The sequence below is a fragment of the Delphinus delphis genome, chromosome 2 (assembly GCF_949987515.2).
Source record: "Delphinus delphis chromosome 2, mDelDel1.2, whole genome shotgun sequence".
Classification (NCBI taxonomy): domain Eukaryota; kingdom Metazoa; phylum Chordata; class Mammalia; order Artiodactyla; family Delphinidae; genus Delphinus; species Delphinus delphis.
In genome coordinates, this window is record NC_082684.1 from 104,838,224 (window position 1) to 104,860,644 (window position 22,421).

General features: G+C 38.8%; 1 long non-coding RNA gene and 1 other non-coding gene across 3 annotated transcripts; one reads left to right on the forward strand and one right to left on the reverse strand.

Annotated features, from left to right (window-relative positions):
- The first annotated feature begins 46 nt into the window (after window positions 1–46).
- On the forward strand, window positions 47–21,623 carry LOC132419723 (uncharacterized). 2 transcript variants are annotated; one of them, XR_009518231.1, is made up of 4 exons: window positions 47–110; window positions 682–742; window positions 1,703–1,759; window positions 21,574–21,623. It is a non-coding gene; the product is annotated as an uncharacterized lncRNA (long non-coding RNA). The 2 variants fall into 2 exon arrangements; XR_009518230.1 differs by lacking the exon at window positions 21,574–21,623 and having other exon boundaries at window positions 1,703–1,841.
- Window positions 18,628–18,734, reverse strand: LOC132421492 (U6 spliceosomal RNA). The gene has a single exon (XR_009518736.1). It is a non-coding gene; the product is annotated as a U6 spliceosomal RNA (small nuclear RNA).
- Window positions 21,624–22,421: the final 798 nt, after the last annotated feature.

A 22,421-nucleotide genomic window follows, 5' to 3' on the forward strand; every position in this document is an offset into this window, starting at 1 on the left:
AGTCCCGCCCCACGCAGTAGCGTGGGGTGGTGCGTCGGGTCGAGGCGCCGTGCGCAGGCGCGGAGAGAACTAAGTGGTTGACGCTTTCTGGGAGGGATGTCGTACGCCCGGTAGGGTGGTCTAGAGCAGCTAGGGACGCGGGTTGGGGGAGGGGTGTGTTTGTTGCTGGGTCCACGGCCAGAGAGGCCTGGGAGTCGTTCAGTGGGGCTTGAGAGAGCGGGTTGGAGACTCCATCTATTCAGAAAACAACCCACTTCTCCCACGGGGATCCTCCGGGGAATCGAGGCCCACTACCCCCCACAACTGCCCGTGTTTCTGGCCTTGCTCCACTTGCCCCTTGCTGTATTTAGTTTCTTACTGTCTTTCGTTTATCTGTGTAGCCCCGTATCTTGCCGCATTAATGGCTACCATTTGCTGAACGTTGGCTGTGCATCTCACAGCAGTAGCTCATAAGCGCCTGGTAATTCTTGATTAGTAGGACTGTTGAAGCTCACTCATTCCTTTACCACCGCCGGGATTGAGCGCCTACGTAGTCCTGGGCTGGTCTATGGATATGGCAGTCTTTGGGTTGGGAAGGTAAATTAGAAATTAAAATTGCTGTTGTCTTAGTTTCCTAGGGCTGTCATAACGGAGTGACACCCATTGGGTGCCTTAAAACAACAGGTATTTATTTTCTCACAGTTCTGGAGGCTGGAAGTCCGAAATAAAGGTGTCAGCAGAATCATGTTTCCTCTGAGACTAGGTAAAACCCTTCCTTGCCCCTTCTTAGTTGCTGGTGCTGTCCAGCAATCCTTGGTGTTCTTTGGCTTGTACCTGCCTTCCTCCAGTCTCTTAACTCTTTTCTCATGTTGTGGTCTGTGTCTCATCTCTTAAAAGAACACTAGTCCCGTTGGATAAAGGGCCCATCCTACTCCAGTATGACCTGATCTTAACTAACTACATCTACAATGACACTACTTCCAGATAAAGTCACATTCTAAGCTCCAGGAAGGACATGAATGGGGTGGGGGTGGGGGGAATGTGACACTGTACAACCCAGTATAGCTGTCAAAGAGCTTAAGAAGTAGGCAAGCCAAACGCTGACGATAAATAGCTGTAGTACAGTGAATTCAAATATAATTTCATTGGATCTGAGAACTTTTCATGGACATTTGGTCTATCCCCTTGATAGGTGGGTATGATTTGGATGTGCCATCATAGACCATCATAGACAGCATGCTAGGCAGACAGACATCACAGACAAGCACAGGTTGGAATGTAAAAAGAAGTTAGGTTAAAGCAGGAGGGATCTTGAATACAGGCTGGAGTTTGGAGTCTGTTTTGTATACAAAATGAATAAATTGAGTGCAGGGGAGTTGTGATTTGAAGATTAATTAGCAGCTTGGGCCAGACTTACTTTGTGTTACTTATTCCAGTTTAAGAAGTCGTATACCCTATCCTCTGAGCATATCCTGTGCTTTTTCATCCTGGTGTCCCTGATCATGCTGTCCTTTATTCCTGGAATGCTACTTTCAAGCTGCATGATTTTTGCTTGTTGATTTTTTTTTGTCATGGAAATTGTGGTATGAAATGAGGTGGGGGAGGAGAGTTGTTCAACTTTAAAAAATTTTTTTTAATTGAAGTATCGTTGACTTACAATGTTCTGTTAGTTTCAGGTGTACAGCAAAGTGATTAATATATATATTCATGTATTCTTTTTCAGATTCTTTTCCACTGTAGGTTATTACAAGATACTGAATATAGTTCTCTGTGCTATACAGTAGGTTCTTGTTGTTCACCTATTTTATATATAGTAGCAGTGTGTATGTTAATCCCAACCTCCTAATGTATCCTTCCCCCCCCTTTCCCCTTTGGTAATCATAAATTTGTTTTCTATGTCTGTGTCTATTTCTCTTTTGTAAATAAGTTCATTTGTATCAGTTTTTTAGATTCCACATATAAGTGATATCATATAATATTTGTCTTTCTCTGTCAGACTGACTTCACTTAGTATGATAATCTCTAAGTCTATCCATGTTGCTGCCACACATGACGTTATTTCATTCTTTTTTATGGCTGAGTAATATTCCATAGGTATATATGTGTCTGTTTGTGTGTGTGTGTGTGTGTGTATATATATATATATATATATATATATATATATATGCCACATCTTCTTTATCCATTCATCTGTCAACGGGCATTTAGGTTGCTTCCATGTCTTGGCTATTATAAATAGTGCTGCTGTGAACATTGGGGTGCATGTATCTTTTAGAATCGGAGTTTTTGACTTTTCCAGATATATGCCCAGGAGTGGGATTGCTGGATCATATGGTAACTCTATTTTTAGTTTTTTAAGGAACCTCCAGACTGTTCTCCATAGTGGCTGCACCAATTTACATTCCCACCAACAGTATAGGAGGGTTCCCTTTTCTCCACATCCTCTCCAGCATTTATGATTTGTAGACTTTTTGATGATGGCCATTCTGACCTATGTGAAGTGATACCTCACTGTAGTTCAACTTATTTTGTATTGTTAGCATCCCCCTGATAGAAAAACCTGATAAATACAGCACAAGGGGAAGAAAAAAAAATACTAGAGACCAAACTCACATAGATACAAAGCTCTAAAGTAAAATATTAGCAAATTCAATCTTGCACTTCATTTGGAACAAGAAAGCACTTATGAAATGATTTAATATTAGAAAATCTGGGACTTTCCTGGTGGTCCAGTGGTTAAGACTCTGCCTTCCAATGCAGGAGGCATGGGTTTGATCCCTGGTCGGGGAACTAAGATCCCACATGCTGCGGGGTGCAGCCAAAAACTGAAAACAACAAGAAAAAGAAAGAAAAGAAAATCTGTTGCTATAAATCATTTGTATGGTTTAGAGGTTTAAAAACTGTATGATCATCTCAACTGATAAAATGTTTTCTGAAAAAATTCAGTATCTACTTAAAACACTTTCAGCAAAATTGGAATGGATAAATAACAGTTGATAAAAGGCACCATAAATCTATAGTAAATATTGTACAGAGCGATGAAACATTAGAGAAATTCCCATTGAAGTCAGGGAAAAATGGATACCCACTTTCACTGCTAATTTCAGCATGGTGTTAGATTTTCTAGCCAACGCAACAAAACAAGAAAAAGATAAAAAAGATTAGGAAAGGAAGAAGCAAAAATATTATTTTCAGATGATGTGATTTTCTCTCTAGAAAATGCAGGAGAATGAAATGACAAACTGTTAGAACTAATTAAATGGTTCAGCAAAGTGGCTAAATCAACATATAAAAACTTAAAATTTTCTTACATACCAGTAATAAAATAGAAAAAAAGGAACCTATCAGAATACACTGAGCAAAAGATGTACAAGAATTTTATGGGAAATATGAAATATTATTGAAAGACATGAAAAACCTAAGTAAATGGAGATTTTCATGTTCCAGGATGAGAAAATTCAGTGTATTAAAGATAAAAGTTTATGACAAAAATTTTTGAAACAGTGCCTATCAAAATACTGATAGGCTCTTCAAATAACTTTATTTGGTCAAAGTATATTATTCTTTTGATACACTCCTAAGTGTCATTTATTGATATTTTATTTAGAATATATCTCATTAGTGAGATTGGTATGTAGGTTTTTTTGGTACTATGTTAATTGTATGTTGGTATTTAAAATTATATGAGATCCCTTAAAATAAATTAGGGAGCATTTTACATTTTTCTATGGTCTGAAATAATTTAAGTAACTTTAGAATTATCTGCTCTTTTAAGACTGAATAGAGAACTTGGTTGTGAAACTATGTTACATGAAGCATTATATGTGAATTTTAAACAAGGTGTCTACTCTCTTCTATGATAATTGAGTTATTCATCTTTTCTACGTTTTCTGGATCAATTATAATTTGCTTGGAAGTCATCCATTTCCAGAAGGTTTTTCAAATTAGTTGTCATTGTGTTAGACATAGAATTCTCTTATGATTTAAAAAATCTGTTCTGCACATGTGGTTGTTTACTTTTCTCATTCCTAACCTTACATAATTTTGCTTTCTTTTTTTCTAAGTCAGGCTCACAAGGGATTTGTCTATTTTGTTGAACTTGTCAAAGAACCAGCTTTGGAGTTTGTTTTTCTGCTGTTCTATTTTTCAGTTTTAGTTTTTGTGATAATTCTTCATCCTACTCTCTTTTGTTGTTCTTTTCTAACTTCTAAATATGGATCTAAGATTATTTTTTTCTAAGTGCCTCCATTTTTAATCTTTTGTTTTTTGTTTTTGTTGTTTTTTATATGTATTTATTTATTTTGGCTGCTCTGGGTCTTAGTTGTGGCATGCTGACTCTTAGTTGTGTCACGCATGTGGGATCTAGTTCCCTGACCAGGGCTTGAACCCGGGCCCCCTGCGTTGGGAGCGTAGAGTCTTACCCATTGGACCACCAGGGAAGTCCCTTTAATCTTTTGTTTTTAATGAAGACATCTTAAGGCCATAAATGTGCCTCTGAATACAGCTTGTGTTGTGTTCTATAGCTTTTAGTTTAAAGTATTCTCTTTTTCATTCCTCTTTACATATGTTGTAATTTTCTCTTTGATCCAAGGTTTATCCAGGACTTGGTATCATTAAAAAAAATTTTTTTTCAATCATCTTTTTATTTTTTCTAGTTTTATTATGATCAGAGAATTAGGTTCTGTACTTTTTAAATTAAGATTTTCTTCTTTGTCAAGAACATAGTCAACGTTTACATATTCCATGGACATTTAAAATATGCATATTTTCTACTTATATTTGGAAAATTCTGTGTTTCTATTACATCAGGTGTACTGGTTTTAGTATTCAAATTTATTGATTGCAGAATTCAATTCTCTGACGTATTTCCTAGATCAGTCTAATTCTAAAAGAGGTGTGATTGAAAATTTCAACTTAAATGTATCTTAAACTAGTTTTTCTTGCATTTCCAAAAGGTAGGTTTATGTATTCAATTGCTATGTCTTTGGTTTGTACAGGACTATGGCTACTCTATCCTTTTTGTAAATTGTGCCTTTTATAAATTAATTTTTATCCTATTTAGTGCTTTCAATTTATATCTAACCAATATACCCTTATCTGAGGTTAATGTTACTGTTCCTTCTTGCTTCTCTTTACCTCTGTCTGATTTCTCATGGCTTACCTCTTTATTTTCAGTCTTTCATTTTACTTTGTTTCATTTCTAGTAAAAAAAAAAAATTATAGATATAACAAATGAGCAATTTGAATTTTCTTTTTCACCTAGAGAGTTGAGCTGCCATGCAGAAGCCAGCTATTGTGATGAGCAGATCATCAGATCCATGGTGGCTTAGAGCTGGGATACTTTTCTGTTGCAAAAAAAAATTTATATTAAGATAAACAGTAGTTTACAGTTTAGCTTGTGATATCACTATTGTAAAATATCATTAAGTACAAAAAATAGCCTAGAAATATAGCCATCAAAATCTTGACAACAGACCTCTCAGGCTGCTCAGTAATAAAAAACACACGCACTATTGTTAGGATTATTTACATGCTATATGGAATTGACCAAGGACCAAAAGCCTGTCATCTCCTTAGCTAGAAACAGTGTACCAATGCTCACAACCCCCTCCCCTTTATCTCAATACATTTGGTAGCTTGATGCTATAAAAAAAACACCCAGCTAGCTCCTTTTAGATATATTTCTGAAAGGAAAAGGGGAGATCAAGAAATGTCTCAAGTAGAACAGCCAAATCAAACAGAATTGCTAACCAGTCAGGACTTCCTTGTGACTCCAACAGCTGCACATGTGTGCCCTCTAGTGCTAGGTAAATGAGCAGGACTGCAGGAGCATAGATGCTCCTGATAAAGTGACTGGACATCTTTTTCTTCTTCTTCTTGAGTGGCTGTTGCCCACTGTGAACTCTCACAGTAAACTAATCAGCCCCCTGCATTCTATTCCTTTGCAATTGTCCACATAAATGGACACATCTAGACTCACTCACAGATGCTATGACCCCTGAAGACAAAAATCTGGCTTTTTAAAAAAAAACTCTGTACCCTCCATATCACTTAGCTTTGAAAAGCCATCACCCAGACATTGTTGCTGAATTTGAAAGGACAGAGAGTTATATGAAGAAAACTTGTTGAAAGTCCTGAAAAACAAAAAGGAAGGCTTAAATGATGGAAAGGTGCATCAAGGCCTTGAACATGAGGATTCAATACTATAAAGATGTGATTTCTCCTGAAGATACTGCAATATTTTTTCTATCAATTACTTTCATTTTATCAGTTACTCTCATTATGCTCATATCAATTTTCCAGGAGAACATTTCATACTTTCCCCTGTCTCTTCAGAACTCTCCCCACCTCCTTGATTTCTTATTGATAATATAGAAGCAATCAGGAGATAACTCCACACTCTCAGTCCTCCCTCTGCCCCCATTTGCCTACCTTCCCAAATCTGTCCCATATAATCTCTCCCGTTAGTATGGATCTGTCTGGGCTCTTATTTACACCCAGTCCCTCCATCTGCGAACTAGATTCCGTCTCCTCTCAACCACTCAAGGAGACTGTGATCCTGCCATTATTCCTCTCTTCTCTGAATTGTCCACTTTTCCCTTTCTACTGGATGATTCCTGTTAGTTTACAGATAGATTATAATAACTGCTGTCATTTACAAAGATATCCCTCCTTGACCCAATATCCTATTGCAGCCCCTACTCCATTTCTCTGCTTTCATTTACAGCAATAACTCCTTGAAATTATAGTTCATTGTCTTTATTTTCTCATCTTCTATTGTCTTTAACCCCCTCCCATCTGATTTTCATCCCCACCATAGCAAACCATTCTTGTTATGCCTCCCATAATCTCTTTTTTTTGTTGTTTTTTAATTATTTATTTATTTTTGGCTGCATTGGGTCTTCGTTGCTGCGCACGGGCTTTCTCTAGTTGCAGCGAGCGGGGCTACTCTTCATTGCGGTGCACGGGTTTCTTATTGCGGTGGCTTCTCTTGTTGCGGAGCACAGGCTCTAGGCGCACAGACTTCAGTAGTTGTAGCACACGGGCTCAGTAGTTGTGGTGCACGAGCTTAGTTGCTCCACGGCGTATGGGATCTTCCCAGACCAGGGCTTGAACACGTGTCCCCTGCATTGACAGGCAGATTCTTAACCACTGTGCCACCAGGGAAGTCCGGCTCCCATAATCTCTTAATCTTGACATTGAAAAGTGTCACAGACAATTCATGGTCTTCATCTTATTCCTTTTCCCAGCAGCATTTGAAACAGCTAATCTCTCTCCCACTTCCTGACATTCTCTTCAGTTGTTCCCAGGGCACCACACTCTCCTCGTTTTTCTCCTACCTTGCTGGCTGCCCTTTCTCAGTTTCCTTTGCTTAATTCTCCTCCTCCTTTTCCTCCCAACCCTTAATCTTAGAATACCCCAGGGTACAGTCCTTTTTCCTTTCTACACTGACATTCCAGTTGGTTTCCTCCCATGTAATGACTTTAATCGTCTCTATTTTAGTGCACCTCAAATTAACTCTTTAGTCTTGGCAGTTCCCTAGAACTCTACACTCATACATCCAGACATTAACCTCACTTCTCCGATTGATGGTTTTTTTAAAAAAATATTTATTTAGTCTTAGTTGCGGCTCGTGGGCTCCTTAGTTGCGGCAGGCGGGCTCCTTAGTTGCAGCAGGCAGGCTTCTTAGTTGCGGCTCGAGGGCTCCTTAGTTGCAGCACATGGACTCCTTAGTTGTGGCATGCGAACTCTTAGTTGCGGCATGCATGTGGGATCTAGTTCCCTGACCAGGGATTGAACCTGGGCCCCCTGCATTGGGGAGTGTGGAGTCCTAACCACTGCACCACCAGGGAAGTCCCTCTGATTGATGTTTAATACATATCTCAAGCTTATCAGGTCTAAAATTAAACTCTTGACTTCCACCACTCTCAAACCTGCTCTTCCCATAGTATTCGTCGTCTTATGATACCAGCATTCACCCAGTCACTCAGGCCAGAAACTTTGGAGTCATCTTTGATGCTTCTTTTTCAGACACATTCTACATCAAACCTATCAGCAAATGAGTTCTACTTTAAAATATATATACTGAATCTGATCACTTTTTTCCCCCAATATAATTACTAACCTAGTCCTAGCTACCAACATCTTTGCCTGGATTGCTGGCTGAGCATCCTAACTGGACTCTCTGTTTCTACCCTCATCTCTCTCTACCACACAGAAACCAGAAAAATCCTATTGAATCACCAGTCACTCTCCTGTCCCAAACTGCCCAGTGACTATTCATCACACTTTAAAATAAAATCCTGTGTCCCTACCATGGGCTTCAAGGCCCAATGAGATCTCTGCCCCAGTCTGCTTCTCCAACTCATCTCCTACTACTGTCCCCTTTGCTCTCACCACTTCAGCCATTCTAGCTTTCTTATTCCTCAAATATGCCAACTGTGTTCCTACCTCAGTGACTTTGTACTTGCTATTCTCTCTGCCTGGAACTACCACCCCCTAAAATGTATGTGTGACTTGCCCCTCACTTCATTCTGAGGTAGGGTTACCAGATACAATACAGGATGCTCAGTTACATTTGAATTTCAGATAAACAATAATTACTTAGTATGTATGTTTTGAATATTTGTTATCTGAAGTTCAAATCTCACTGGGTGTCTTGTATTTTTATTTGTTAAATCTGCCTTTTCTGGAGCTTTTATTGTTTTAGTTCATGGAAGGGGCTACCCATTCCTGGCACCTCCCTCAGTCTCAGCTTTCCCACTGGCACAAGCCTGTGCCTCAGGTGTTAAAACACAATCCCTAAGGCATATATTTGGTTCAGTTACTTTGTGGATCACAGGGCTTCAATTCTCATTGTTGTAGCCTCTTTATTTAGGGCACCTGAATATTCTCTCTGAGCAGGACCTTATGGGGCTTTCCCCCATAAGGGGGGACAGACAGCACCCCCCCCATTATTCCAGCTGCCTCTTGTTTGTAGAAAAACTTTAGCCTCCTACACCTTCCCCAAGTTCCAAAAAATAAATTTAATCAGAGAAGTGAGAAAATGCAGAAACAAAAGAAAACAGTCAAGCAAGACATAATAATAATAGTTTAGCCATTAAACCAAGTCAAGGACCTTTAGTTCTTCCTCAAGGTCTATAGATAATATTCTGAGCCAAATCCTTTGAGTTGTTTTGCAAATACTGAAACCCCCACCAGGTGGAAGAAGTTAACTGTATGCTGAACGCAAGCACATAGACCCCAGACCGGTTGGAACCAGAAGGTTGATGATGTTGACTCCCAATTACCTCACCATCAACCAATCAGAAGAATGTCCACAATTGATCACGCACCCCGCAACCCCCCTCCCTCACCCTGTCTTTAAAAACCTGAACCCCCCCTCCCTCACCCTGTCTTTAAAAACCTGAGAGTCCCCTGCAACGGCAGGCGGACTCTCAACCACTGCGCCACCAGGGAAGCCCCCACATGTTTTAATAAATATTTATTTACATTTATATAAAATAGAAGCAGTCGGGATATATATATATATTGGAAGCAATCAGGATAGAGAGGGAGAGAGAGAGAACCAACTCTCTCTATACTTGAAGCCTTCTGCTTTCAGGCTGAACTATGTGTTTAGTTTTGGGTTTGTTTTTTTTTTACTATATTACTTTTTTAAAAAAATTATTTATTTATTTTTGGCTGCGCTGGGTCTTCGTTGCTAAGCGCGGGCTTTCTCTAGTTGCGGTGAGTGGGGGGCTACTCTTCCTTGCGTGCAGGCTTCTCATTGCAGTGGCTTCTCTTGTTGCAGAGCACAGGCTCTAGGTGCGCAGGCTTCAGTAGTTGTGGCATGCGGGCTCTAGAGCACAGGCTCAGTAGTTGTGGCACACGGGCTTAGTTGTTTCACGGCATGTGGGATCTTCCAGGACCAGGGCTCGAACCCGTGTACCCTGCGTTGGCAGGTGGATTCTTAACCACTGTGCCACCAGGGAAGCCCTGTTTTTTGTTTTTAAAAAAAAACCTGCCTCACCTCACCTGGACAGTAATAATGCTGCAGTGAACATTGGGGAACATATATCTTTTCTAATTAGTGTTTTCTTTTTCTTCAGATAAATACCCTGCTAGATCATATGGTAGTTCTATTTTTAGTTTTTTGAGGAACCTCCATACTGTTCTCCATAGTGGCTGCACTAATTTACATTCCCACCAACAGCGCATGAGGGTTCCCTTTTCTCCACATCCTCTTCTGCATAACCTTGTTAAGATTACATATACTGATTAATGACACCGAGGTCTAAATGTACAGGCAGCCCCTCACATCATGTTTATGGTTTCACAGTTTACTTTGGCAAAAACAGTTTAGCATATAGCTGGAACTGTATTCTAAGGAGTCACAAGGAAATTTGCGTGGAGTCATGGATTTTCCAATGGTAAAGATTATGTTCCTTCTTTATATATTTCAGGTGTCCTGGGAAAGAACTTTGTAATGATGAAATAAAATCCATATATTACGGCAAGATGAGAATAATTTAAACATAAAATTTTTCTTTGCCCATTTGGGCATCCTCTCTTCCCTTTAGTGTGTGTTATGCATCTACATTAACCAGACCTCCTTAGGAGATAACATTCCTCCTTAATCTTGCAAGGGGTCACAATTACCCATGACCCACTGCTCACTTTATATGTGTACATCTGGATTGTGTAAACTGTAAATTATACATCATTTGATGTATAACCCCCTTTGTCTCAAAAACTTATATAACTGTGCTTTGACCTCTAACAGGTGGACGAGTCCTCAGAGATTTCTCAAAGACTCTCAGGTTATAATCTTCAAGTTGACTGGAATAAAATTTTCCATTTCTTTCTTAGTACACCTCCCTTTCTTCCTCCTCTGTAACTCCTAGAATTTCGGAGTCGTGAAAGAAACCTTAGCATCAAGGTCGAAAGTCTTGCTTTACAGATAGCAAAACAGAAAAGCAGAGTGTTGTTATCTCTACTGTCTTACCTGCGTGAGCTTCGTGGAAACTCCCATCATTCGTCATCTGTACAGTTTAGTCAGTGTTTGGACTCTGATTTCTCTCAATGCTAAGCTGAATCTGAGAGCAAGAGCGACACCTTGACGAGAAGAGGAGGTGATAACAGGTTTCCCGTGTGACGAATACAGAGGACAACTCCTGGATGCTTGGTGTGTGATGGTTTTTAAATCAATTCGACACCTGTGTGAACATAAGGGCGTTAGGGAGACAAGAGAAAGGAGACCCACTTTGACAGCAGGTGCTGCCAGTACACTGGAAAAGCATTCTTGGGTGAATCACTTAAATGCGTGATGTTAAAGAAAGGGATGTACAATTCTCGGCAAGTGCCTCCTCCTGCCTCACCTCACCTGGAGAGTAATAATGCTGCAGTGAACGTTGGGGAACATATATCTTTTCTAATTAGTGTTTTCTTTTTCTTCAGATAAATACCCCGCTAGATCATATGGTAGTTCTATTTTTAGTTTTTTTGAGGAACCTCCATACTGTTCTCCATAGTGGCTGCACTAATTTACATTCCCACCAACAGTGCATGAGGGTTCCCTTTTCTCCACATCCTCGCCAACACTTGTCTCTTGTCTTTTTGATAACAGCCATTCTAGCAGGCATGAGGTGGTATCTCACTGTGGTCTTGATTTGCATTTCCATGGAGATTCGCGATGTTGAGCATCTTTTCTTGTGTCTGTTGGACATCTGTATGTCGTCTTTGGAAAAATGTCTATTCAGGTCCTCTGCCCACTTTTTTTTTTTTTTTTTTAAACATCTTTATTGGGGTATAATTGCTTTACAATGGTGTGTTAGTTTCTGCTTTATAACAAAGTGAATCAGTCATACATAATCTGCCCACTTTTTAATCAGGTTTTTTTGATTTTTTGATTTGATGTGTATGAGTTCTTTGTATATTTTGGATATTAACCCCTTATCAGATATATCATTTGCAAATATCTTCTCCCATTCTATTGATTTAATTTCAGCACTAATTTTAACTTTCAGGAGGTTTTGTCCTCTGTTACTCTTTCATAACATCCTGTTACTGTTTTAAGGGTGCAGTTTTCTCACTCCGTGTGTGTCTATGTGCATGTGTGTGCGCATATGCATGCATGTTCTCTCCTGTTCCCTGAATTGCTGTTTTCAGTCTTTATATTGGAAGCTTCTTCAGCTGTCTGGGGGAATCTTGACTGTGCATACTTAAGAATGAGCTAGCTATGAGCTCTCTGTACTTCGGTGAGATGTGTCATTGGGCCAAGATGATGGAACAGGAATGCTGACATTCTGAATGGAAGAAGGCAGGGTATTTTCTATGGAGCCATCAAATTTATTTAGTGAATAATGTTTCATTGTTACCATTAACAATGGTAAAATCTGAGAGGTAATATCCAAAATTATATGTTTTTATTTCTTTAGACATCTCTGTATTTTCTGAATTTTTAACAATTAGTGTGTTTTTAATAACCAGAATATATATAAATCTATTTTTGAAGTGATGACTATCTGTATACATAAAATTTTGTGTATGTCTTGACTTCTCTAAGCCAAGTGCCCATATTTAAATTATTTGTTCAGGAGAATACATTATTTGAAGTTTTAAATCCATATTTTCAAATTTTCTCTCCAGAAAGAATGCAAATATATATTTACCAGCAGTATTTGACAGTACTAGTTTCCTAGACCCTATTGGAGCTAAGGAATGATAGGTCTCCACTCATTTTTTCCTTGTTAGCCAATTAGATAGGTTATCACTTCTGGTGCTTTCTACAAGGCACACCTCATATGAATAGCACTCAAGGAGTTAACCTTTTCAAACTGTTATTTGTACTCTCTCCAAAGTTTTTCTTTGCTTTTAACTCTTTTTATGTCAACTTTTTTTTTTTTTTGGTCTGTCTGGTTTATTTTCTTATGAGTAGTTATCAAAAGAACCACTTAAATGTTTGGAGCCCTTCTTTTCTGAGTCCATAAAAATCTGACAACTAAAACAAATTCCTGAATTCATCAGATTTCAAAATGATTTTTCCTCTGGTTGAGTCAGTATAGGGAGGGAATTAGGCGTTCAGGACTTCAAGCCAGACTGCCTGAGCTCAAATCCTAGCTGTACAACAACATCTATAACCTTAGTCTAGTTAATGAACTAGACTCATTTCCCTCATCTATGTAATAAGAACTATGTGAAACTATCCATATAAGCATGTGATACAGTGCTGGTACATAAAAAACTCTTATGTTTATTACTATCATTGTGACAATTATAAGAAGGAATACTCCTGGATAGGTATAATGCTATGGACTGAATTGTGCCCCCCCTCCGATTTATATATGAAGCCGTAACCCTCAATATGATGGTATTTGGAGGTGGGGTCATTGGGAGATAATTAGGTTTAGATGAGATCATGAAAGTGGGGCCCTCATGATGGGATTAGTGCCCTTATAAGAAGAGAAACCAAAGAGTTCTCCCCCCACCCCCCTAATGTTATGAAATAGCAAGACGACAGTCATCTAAAAGCCAGAAAGAGAGCCCTCAGCAGGCCTCCACTGTGTTGGCACCCTGATCTCAGACTTCTAGTCTTAAATACTGAAAGAAAAAACTGTCAAGCTAGAATTCTTTACCAATTCTATACCTTCTTTCAAAACAAAAGGTATACCAATTCTATACCCTCTTTCAAAAGCAAAAGTGAAGTAAAAACTTTCTCAGACCTATTAAAGCTAAAAGAATTCAGCAGCAGCAGACCCTCCCTACAAGAAATATTAAAGGAAGCCATTCAGGCAGGAGGAAAATAGCACCAGATGGAAACCTAGATCTACTCAAAGAAATGAAGCCCATCAGCAATGATAATTACATGGATGGGTATATGTTTTCTCAAACAGAACAACCTGTTCCTAGGAAGAGCTATTCTGTTCTTATGACACTACATAACTGAAACAAAGAAAGAGTTAAGATACTATGTTTTTCCAGTTTCTGCTTGGAATTAGATATGGATCATTCCCTCCTGTGTTATAACTCCCTTGACTGAGCAAAAACATCTGGAAAGTCATTTCTGTGACTTTAGCCAACAGTTTGTTAGTCATTATCCATTTCTTCACTAACCTGGAGTGTACATAGCAGTAGGAGGCAGATTGTTTTCTTAATTTGTTTTCAATGTTTCACCTCATTTGTTACTGTCGTTATGAAATGAACAAATTCTCTCTTCACTCTGAGATACAAAATTTAAAACTTTGGTTCACCAAAAGTTTTAAAAATAAAGGTGAATTTGTGAATTGTATAAGTATCAGAATTAAAAGCAAAATTTTCTGCTTAAACTACCACTTAGGAGAAAATAAATTGTGTACGTGTACTATAAGCTCCTTTATTGATCCTAGGTTTGTCTTTTTGAGATTTTCATAGGCTTCTCCATTTCAGGCTCACATATGGCTTTACTGCTTACTTTCCAAACTTCAGTTTGGTCGTTTCTCACCTATATGTGTCTTCATTGTATGTTTGAAACATTGAATGTTTCATTTATGGTTACATACAGATAGAAACTCATTATCTTTTGAAGAAACCAATTTATGGCAATAATCTGTGATAAAACACTATCTTAGAGGAATAGTGGTTCTTATTTGTTACAGCCTGTTTGTTGGTTGGGCAACCAATCAATTTAGCATTCCACTGCAGGCAGGAACCAGCTGTGGGGTGGGGAGAGTAACATAATCAAGAGCAAGGGATAAACAGGTCCACTATGCTTTTCCTAGGCTGTGGGAAGGGTCAGTTGGTGAAACACCACCATCTTGTCTGGACACTATGAGAGAAGTCCCACCTGGCCACTGGGGAAGATAGGTGATAGACAAGATAGACAAGAAAGACATTGGTGATGATTTTCCTGATGTGAAGACCTCTAAATGTATTCCCTCAGGATGACCCTGAATAAAGATGAGAGAAGGAGCTTTATCTGTAATAAAACATTCTCTCAATAGCCTATCAGCCAAACAAACTGCAGGTCCTCCGTATTTACTCCTGGGGTCCAACTGTCAGAACATCAGGAGTCTGGTCTTGATTGTGCCTTTTGAACCTTGAAAAAGACCACTTAAAATCATTCTGTCTATAATGCTTACCTGTACTTGTTTTGAGAGCATCAAATAAATTGTTAGAGCATTTTGAAAGAGTATAAAGTGAACACGAATAAAGAACTAGGGTGGAAGAAACCTTAACTCTCAACCTACTTCAGTTAGGAAAGGAGATTTGAAAGGATGCCTGGGGACAACCCAATTAAAAGGATTCTCAAGTATCAGTTACCTCGATCTCTTTTTATGTCCCCAGCTTTTTTTTTTTTTTTTTTTTTTTTTTTTGCAGTACGCAGGCCTCTCACTGTTGTGGCCTCTCCCGTTGTGGAGCACAGGCTCCGGACGTGCAGGCTCAGCGGCCATGGCTCACGGGCCCAGCCGCTCCGCGGCATGTGGGATCTTCCCGGACTTGGGCACGAACCCGTGTCCCCTGCATCGGCAGGCGGACTCTTAACCACTGCGCCACCAGGGAAGCCCTATGTCCCCAACTTTTTATTCTGCCTGCTACCACCTTAGTTCACATTCATCTCTTAATTATTCTTGTGCTCTCACCCAGCCACCCCAAAAAACCTGCTTACCCTGTCTCCGTTATCCTTCACACTGACCACTAGTTATTCTCTAAAACTTACCTAATTACAAAATTCCTATGGCTTAGAAACCTTCAGTAGCTCCTCAGGGGACTACAGGATGGATCAAATTCTTTCCACAGTATATGAGGTCTCTTGCAATCTACTTTTCAGGTTTTTTTTTTTTTTCTTGGGCTACGTTGGGTCCTCGTTGCCGCGCGCAGGCTTTCTCTAGTTGTGGCGAGTGGGAGCTACTCTTCATTGCGGTGCGCGGGCCTCTCATTGGCGGTGGCTTTTCTTGTTGCAGAGCACGGGCTCTAGAGCGCAGGCTCAATAGTTGTGGCGAACGGGCTTAGTTGCCCCGCAGCATATGGGATCTTCTCGGACCAGGGCTCGAACCTGTGTTCCCTGCATTGGCAGGCTATTCTTAACCACTGTGCCACCAGGGAAGCCCCTTCAGGGTTGTTTTAAACATTAAGTTTATATAATGTCTGACACATAGAATTCAATATATCTGGGTGAAATAATAACAACAACAGTAGCTGTAGGCTAAAAATTCATTGAAACATTTCCTAGACTGAGGAATATACTAGGTTTCAGTATCTAAAAGAAAATATCTACAGAGAAAGACCATTCTTATAAACCCGAGAAACCACTCTCTTGAAGGCAACCTTGGTGAATGGAGCAGTAGTCAAGACACATCTTTCACTTTGTTTCCTTCCCTTTTCTCCATGAAGTGCTGATACAGTCCCAGACTGTAACCTCCAAGGGAGGTTGGACCATGCCTTTTATTTGTTTTGCCTTCTACTTCTTTTTCTTCTCCTACTGTACTAGTGAAGGAAACCAGACTATGTCACCTCAAAACATGCCACTTTAGTATATTGATGATTTTGAAGAAATAGTAGGTGTAAGAAGGACACTCTGACCCTCCTTTTCTTTCTGAAAGCAGGAGCTAAAACTCCCATGTGAAAAGTACTTACCCTGTACCAGAAGGAAGGAAGACATTCTTGTCATCAGAGATGGGGAATCTGGGGCTGAGAAATCTATACAAACAAACCTTATTAAACTAACCCTTATCTTCCTAGTTACATCTTGAATGGAAAAATTTGCTTTCCTCCTGTGTGATTCTCCTTTACTCTCACACTAGTACCACAGTCACAAAACTTCTGACAACAGACTGTGTGGGATTTTGCCCACAACAAGCAATTCTTTGAAACCAGCTGGGTATCCTACAAATTAACTCAATTCTGACACTATCTAACTGGAGATAGCTTCAAGATCCCACAGGTTAAGGGCTTAGTCCCACAAGACTGCCCCCATGTTAGATGCCAACCTCAAGTACTAGGTCCCCAGGTTACCTACAACTTCTGTCTGACTTGGCTATAAATTGGAGCCTCCCACGATCTCCCCTGTCTCCACTTTGGGTTCACTTAGTTTTTAGAATGGCTCATAAAACTCAGGAAGACAGTTTACTTAATACTGTAAAAAATTAATAAACAGAAGGGGGAGCTCTCATGCCCTGTAATGGTAGCTGAGCCCAACAGGAAGAAAGCTGGCTCTTCTTTCCTGGCAAGGACTCAGCCAGTGAAAAGCCATGGACTCTGTTTACTATAGCCTTCCCAACTTCCTTTTTCTCCCTCCCAATAAAAGCATCCTCCTTCCCTTGCCTTTTGAGAACGTTCATGTGGCTCTCCCAGGATTGCAGACCTTGAATTGAAGTTCTCTGCGGATACTAAATAAACCCATCTTTGCCTGGGAAATATCTGTCAGTCTATTTGTTTCAACACCGTTTGTTATAAAAGGATATGATAAAAGATACAGATGAACATCCAGATGAAAAAGATGCATAGGGCAAGGTATATGGGAAGGGGTTTGGAGCTTCCATGCCATCTCTGGGCATGCCACTCTCTCAGCACCTCCATGTGTTCACCAACCTGTAAGCTCTCTGAACTGTATACTTTGAGGATTTTTAGGGAGGCTTCATCATGTAAGTATGATGTATCACTAACTCCATTTCCAGCCCCTCTCCCCCCTCTGGAGAATGGGAAGTGAGGCTGAAAATTTCAAGCTTCTAATCATGGCTTGATCTTTCTGGTAACCAGCCTCCATCCAGGAGCCCACCCAGAGTCACCTCAGAACAAAAGACACTGCCAGCACCCAAGAAATCCCAAGACATTTAGGAACTGGAGCCAAAGACCAAGTATTAGAACAAAAGATGCTCCTAGTGCTCTTATCACATAGGAAATTACAAGGGTTTTAGGAGTTCTGTGCCAGGAACCAGGGGCAGAGATCAATTTATGTATTTACTATTATATCAGACTTCTTCATCATTTACTATCCTGAGCTCAAACCCCTTTGTCTTATCAATTTTTCACAAATTTATTGTTTCTTTGTCTAAAAGGTGTAAAAGCTTCCTGCTCTGGTCACTTCTTTGGGTTTTCATTCTCTTGTGAAGGCTCCCATGTACATGTAAAGATTTAATAAAATGTGCACACTTTTCTCCTGTTAATCTGTCCTATGTCCGTTTAATTCTTAGGCCCAGCCAGGGACCCTAAAAGGGTAGAGAATTTTTTCTTCCCCTATACTAGATAATACCTTCAGTACAATGTTGAATAGAAACAGTAATAGCAGACGTCTTTGTCTTGTTCTAATTTTGAAAGCCAGCTGTATTAATTTCTGAAGGCTGCTATAACAAAGTACCACAAACTGGGTGGCTTAAACAATAGAAATTTATTGCCACACAGTTTTGGAGGCTGGAAGTCTGAGACCAAGGTATCAGCAGGGTTGGTTCCTTCTGAAACTGTGAGAGGAAATCTGTCCCATGCCTCTTCCCTAGCTTCTGGTGGTTTACTGGCAATCTTGGTGTTCCTAGCATTGTAGACACATCACCTTAGTCTCTGCCTTCATGTTCAGAGAGCATTCTTTCTGTGTCTGTATCTGCCTCTGTGTCCAAATTTCCTCTTTTTATAAGGACACCAGTTATATTGGATTAGGACTCACCCTGATGACCTATTTATTATTATTATTATTATTTTTAAAATTTGGAACGCTTCACGAATTTGCGTGTCATCCTTGCGCAGGGGCCATGCTAATCTTCTCTGTATTGTTCCAATTTTAGTACATGTGCTGCCGAAGCGAGCACTGATGACCTATTATTAATTTAACTAATTACATCTGCAATGACCCTCTTTAAATAAGGTCACATTCTGAAATACTGGTTAGGACTTCATCATATGAATTTTTGTGGGACACAATTCAACCTATAACAGAAGCTCTAACATTTTACCATTAAATATATTTGCCATGATAACCTTTATTAAGTAAGTTCTCTTCCATTCCCAATTTGCTAAAGGTTTTGATCGTAAGCAGACGTTAAACTTTGTTCAATGTTTTTACATAATTAACAAGATTTAATATATGGCTTTTATTCTTTAATCTAGTAATGCAATGATTTATACTGATAGATTTCCTAATATTAACCCATGCCTGAATTTTGAGAATAAACCCAACTTGGTCATAATTTTTAATACATTTCTTGATTCAGTTTGCTAATGTTTTAGAAGATAGCTTTTCACATCTGTGTTCATAGGAAAGATTGACCCATAAGGTTTTGTTTGTTTGTTTGTTTGGTTTTTTGGTACGGTCTTTGTCTGCTTTATATATTGTTACAATAGCCTCATAAAATGAAGTGGGGACTGTGACAGATATTACTAGTTGTTTCAGTTTGGAGTGATAAAGTTCTGGAGATGAATGGTGATAATTGTTGCACAGCAGTGTAAATATACTAAATGACACAGAACTATACACTTAAAAATGGTTAAAGTGGTAAATGTTACATTATGTATAATTTACCCCCCCACACACATACACACAAAACCAAACCCACAGCTAACATCATACTTAATGATGAAAGACTAAAAATCTCTCTAAGATCAGGAACAGGACAAGGATGTATGATCTTGCGAACTCTATTTAACATAGTACTGGAGGTTCAGGCCAGGGCAGTTAGGAAAGAAAAATAAATAAAAAGCGTCTAGGTTGGAAAAGAAAAAGTAAAACTGTCCCATTTAAATGTAATGTGATCTTATATTTAGAAAATACTAAAGAATATCCACAAAAAACTAAATAGAGCTAATAAACAAGTTCAGCAAAGTTGCAGGATACAAGATCAATACACAAAAATCAGTTGTATTTCTATACGTTAACAATGAACAATCTTAGAATGAAATTCAAGAAACAATTCCATTTATAATAGTATCAAAAATAATACATAGGATTCATTTTATACAGGGAAGTGCAAGAATTGTATACTGAAAACCACAACACATTGTTGAAAGAAATTAAGAATTAAATAACTGGAAAGATATCCAATGTTCATGGATTGGAAAATTTAATATTAAGATGGTAGTTCTCCCTAAACCGATCTACAAGTTCAACACAATCCCTATCAAAATCCCAACTACCTTTTAAAAAAGAAAAGAAAAGCTGATCCTAATATTCATATGGAATTGTAAAGGACCTTAAATAACCAAAACAATCTTATATAAGAAGAATAAAATTGAAGGATTCACATTTCCCAGTTTCAAACCTACTATAAATCTACCACATTTAAGACAATGTGGTACTAGCATAAGACATAGGTCAATGGAATAGAATTGAGAGTCCAGAAATCAAACCATACAGCTATGGTCAATTGATTTTCAATAAGTCTAAGATCATTCAGTGGGAAAAAGACTACTTTCACAAATGGTGCTAGGATGACTGGATATCCACACGCAAAAGAATGCAGTTGGACCTCTACCTCATACCATAAACAAGAATTAGCACAAAGTGAATAAGAGGCCTAAATGCAAAAGCTAAAACTAAAAACTCTTAGAAGAATACATAGATATAAATCTTTGTGACCTTGTATTAGGCAATAGTTTCTTAGATAAGACACCAAAAACACAAGCAACAAAAGAAAAAATTAGATGAACTACATCAAAGCAAAAAACTTGTGTGTATCAATGGATACTATCAAAAGAGTGAAAAGACAATCCACAGAATGGGAGAAAATATTTGTAAACCATATATTTGATAAAGGTCTAGTATCCATAATATACAAAGAATTCTAAAACTTAATAATAAAAACACAACCTAATTAAAAATGCACAAAGGTATTGAAGACATTTGTCCAAAGAAGATATACAAATGGCCAATAAGCACATGAAAAATGCTCACCATCATTAGTCATTAGAGAAATGCAAATCAAAACCACAATGAGATACCACTTTACACCTCTTAGGATGACTGTAATCAAAAAGACAACAAGTGTTGGGAAGAATGTGGAGAAACTGGAACAGTGCTGATAGGAATGTAAAATGGTGCATTTGCTTTGGAAAGCAGCTGGATAGTTCTTCAAAAAGTTAAACATGGAATTACCATATGACCCAGCAAGTCCACTCCTAGGTATATACCCAAGAGTAGTGAAAAGGTAAGTTCAAATAAAAGCCGGTACATGAATGTTTATAGAAGCATTATTCATAATATTCAAACAGTGGGAACAACCCAAATGTCCATCAACTGATGAATGGATAAACGAAACATGGTATATTCAAACAATGGAATATTATTTGACCATAAAAATAAATGAAGTACTGATATATACTACAATATGGATGAATCTTGAAAACATTATGCTAAGTGAAAGAAGCCAGACACAAAAGGCCACAGAATGTATAATTTCATTTATATGAAATGTCCAGGCTAGGCAAATCCAGAGACAAAAAGATCAGTGGTTACTAGGAGCTGGGGGAAGGTAGAGAGGAGAATGAGGAGTGACTGCTCGGTGGATATGGGATGTTTTTGGGGGGTGATGAAAATGTTCTGGAATTAGATAGTGGTGATGGTTGCACAAGCTTATGAACATACTAAAAACCATTGAACTGTACACTTTTAAATGGTGAATTTTATTGTATGTGAATTCTATCTCAATAAAAAAGGTACAAGACTTGAACAAACACTTCACCAGAGGGATTATACAGAAAACAAGTAAGCACATGAAAATATGTTCAACATATTAAGGAAATGCAAATTAAAACTATTGTGACCAGAGAAGCCCAAGGAGATATTATATATATGTAATATTTAATTGGTAATATGTAATTTGGTATTTAGGATGGATGGATGTAATGGCATCTAGCACGGAATCCTGGAACAGAAAAAGGACCTCAGCAAAAAAAAGTAAGGAAATCTGAATAAAGGATGGACTTTGGTTAATAATAATATATCAATATTGGTTCATTAATTGTTCCATGTGGGTCATACTAATATGAGATGTTAAAAGGCTTAGTTTTTTGGGATGGTATAACTGTTCTATGTTGATTGTGATGAATCTACTAGTGTGTTAAAATTCATATAAATGTACAACAAAAATAGCCAATTCTTCCTTCCTTCCTTCCTTCCTTCCTTCCTTCCTTCTTCCTTCCTTCCTTTCTTTTTAGCTGCATTGGGTCTTCATTGCTGCTTGCGGTCTTTAGTTGCAGAGAGAGGGGGCTACTCTTCGTTGTGGTATGCAGGCTTCTCATTGCGGTGGCTTCTCTTGTTGTGGAGCATGGGCTGTAGTTGCGTGGGCTCTAGTTGTGGCCCACGGGCTTAGTTGCTCTGCGTCATATGGGATCTTCCCGGACCAGGGATTGAACCTGTGTCCCCTGCATTGGCAGGCGGATTCTTAACCACTGTGCCACCAGGGAGTGGGGCTACTCTTTGTTGTGGTGTGCAGGCTTCTCACTGCGGTGGCTTCTCTTGTTGCGCAGCATGGGCTCTAGATGCACGGGCTTCAGTAGTTGTG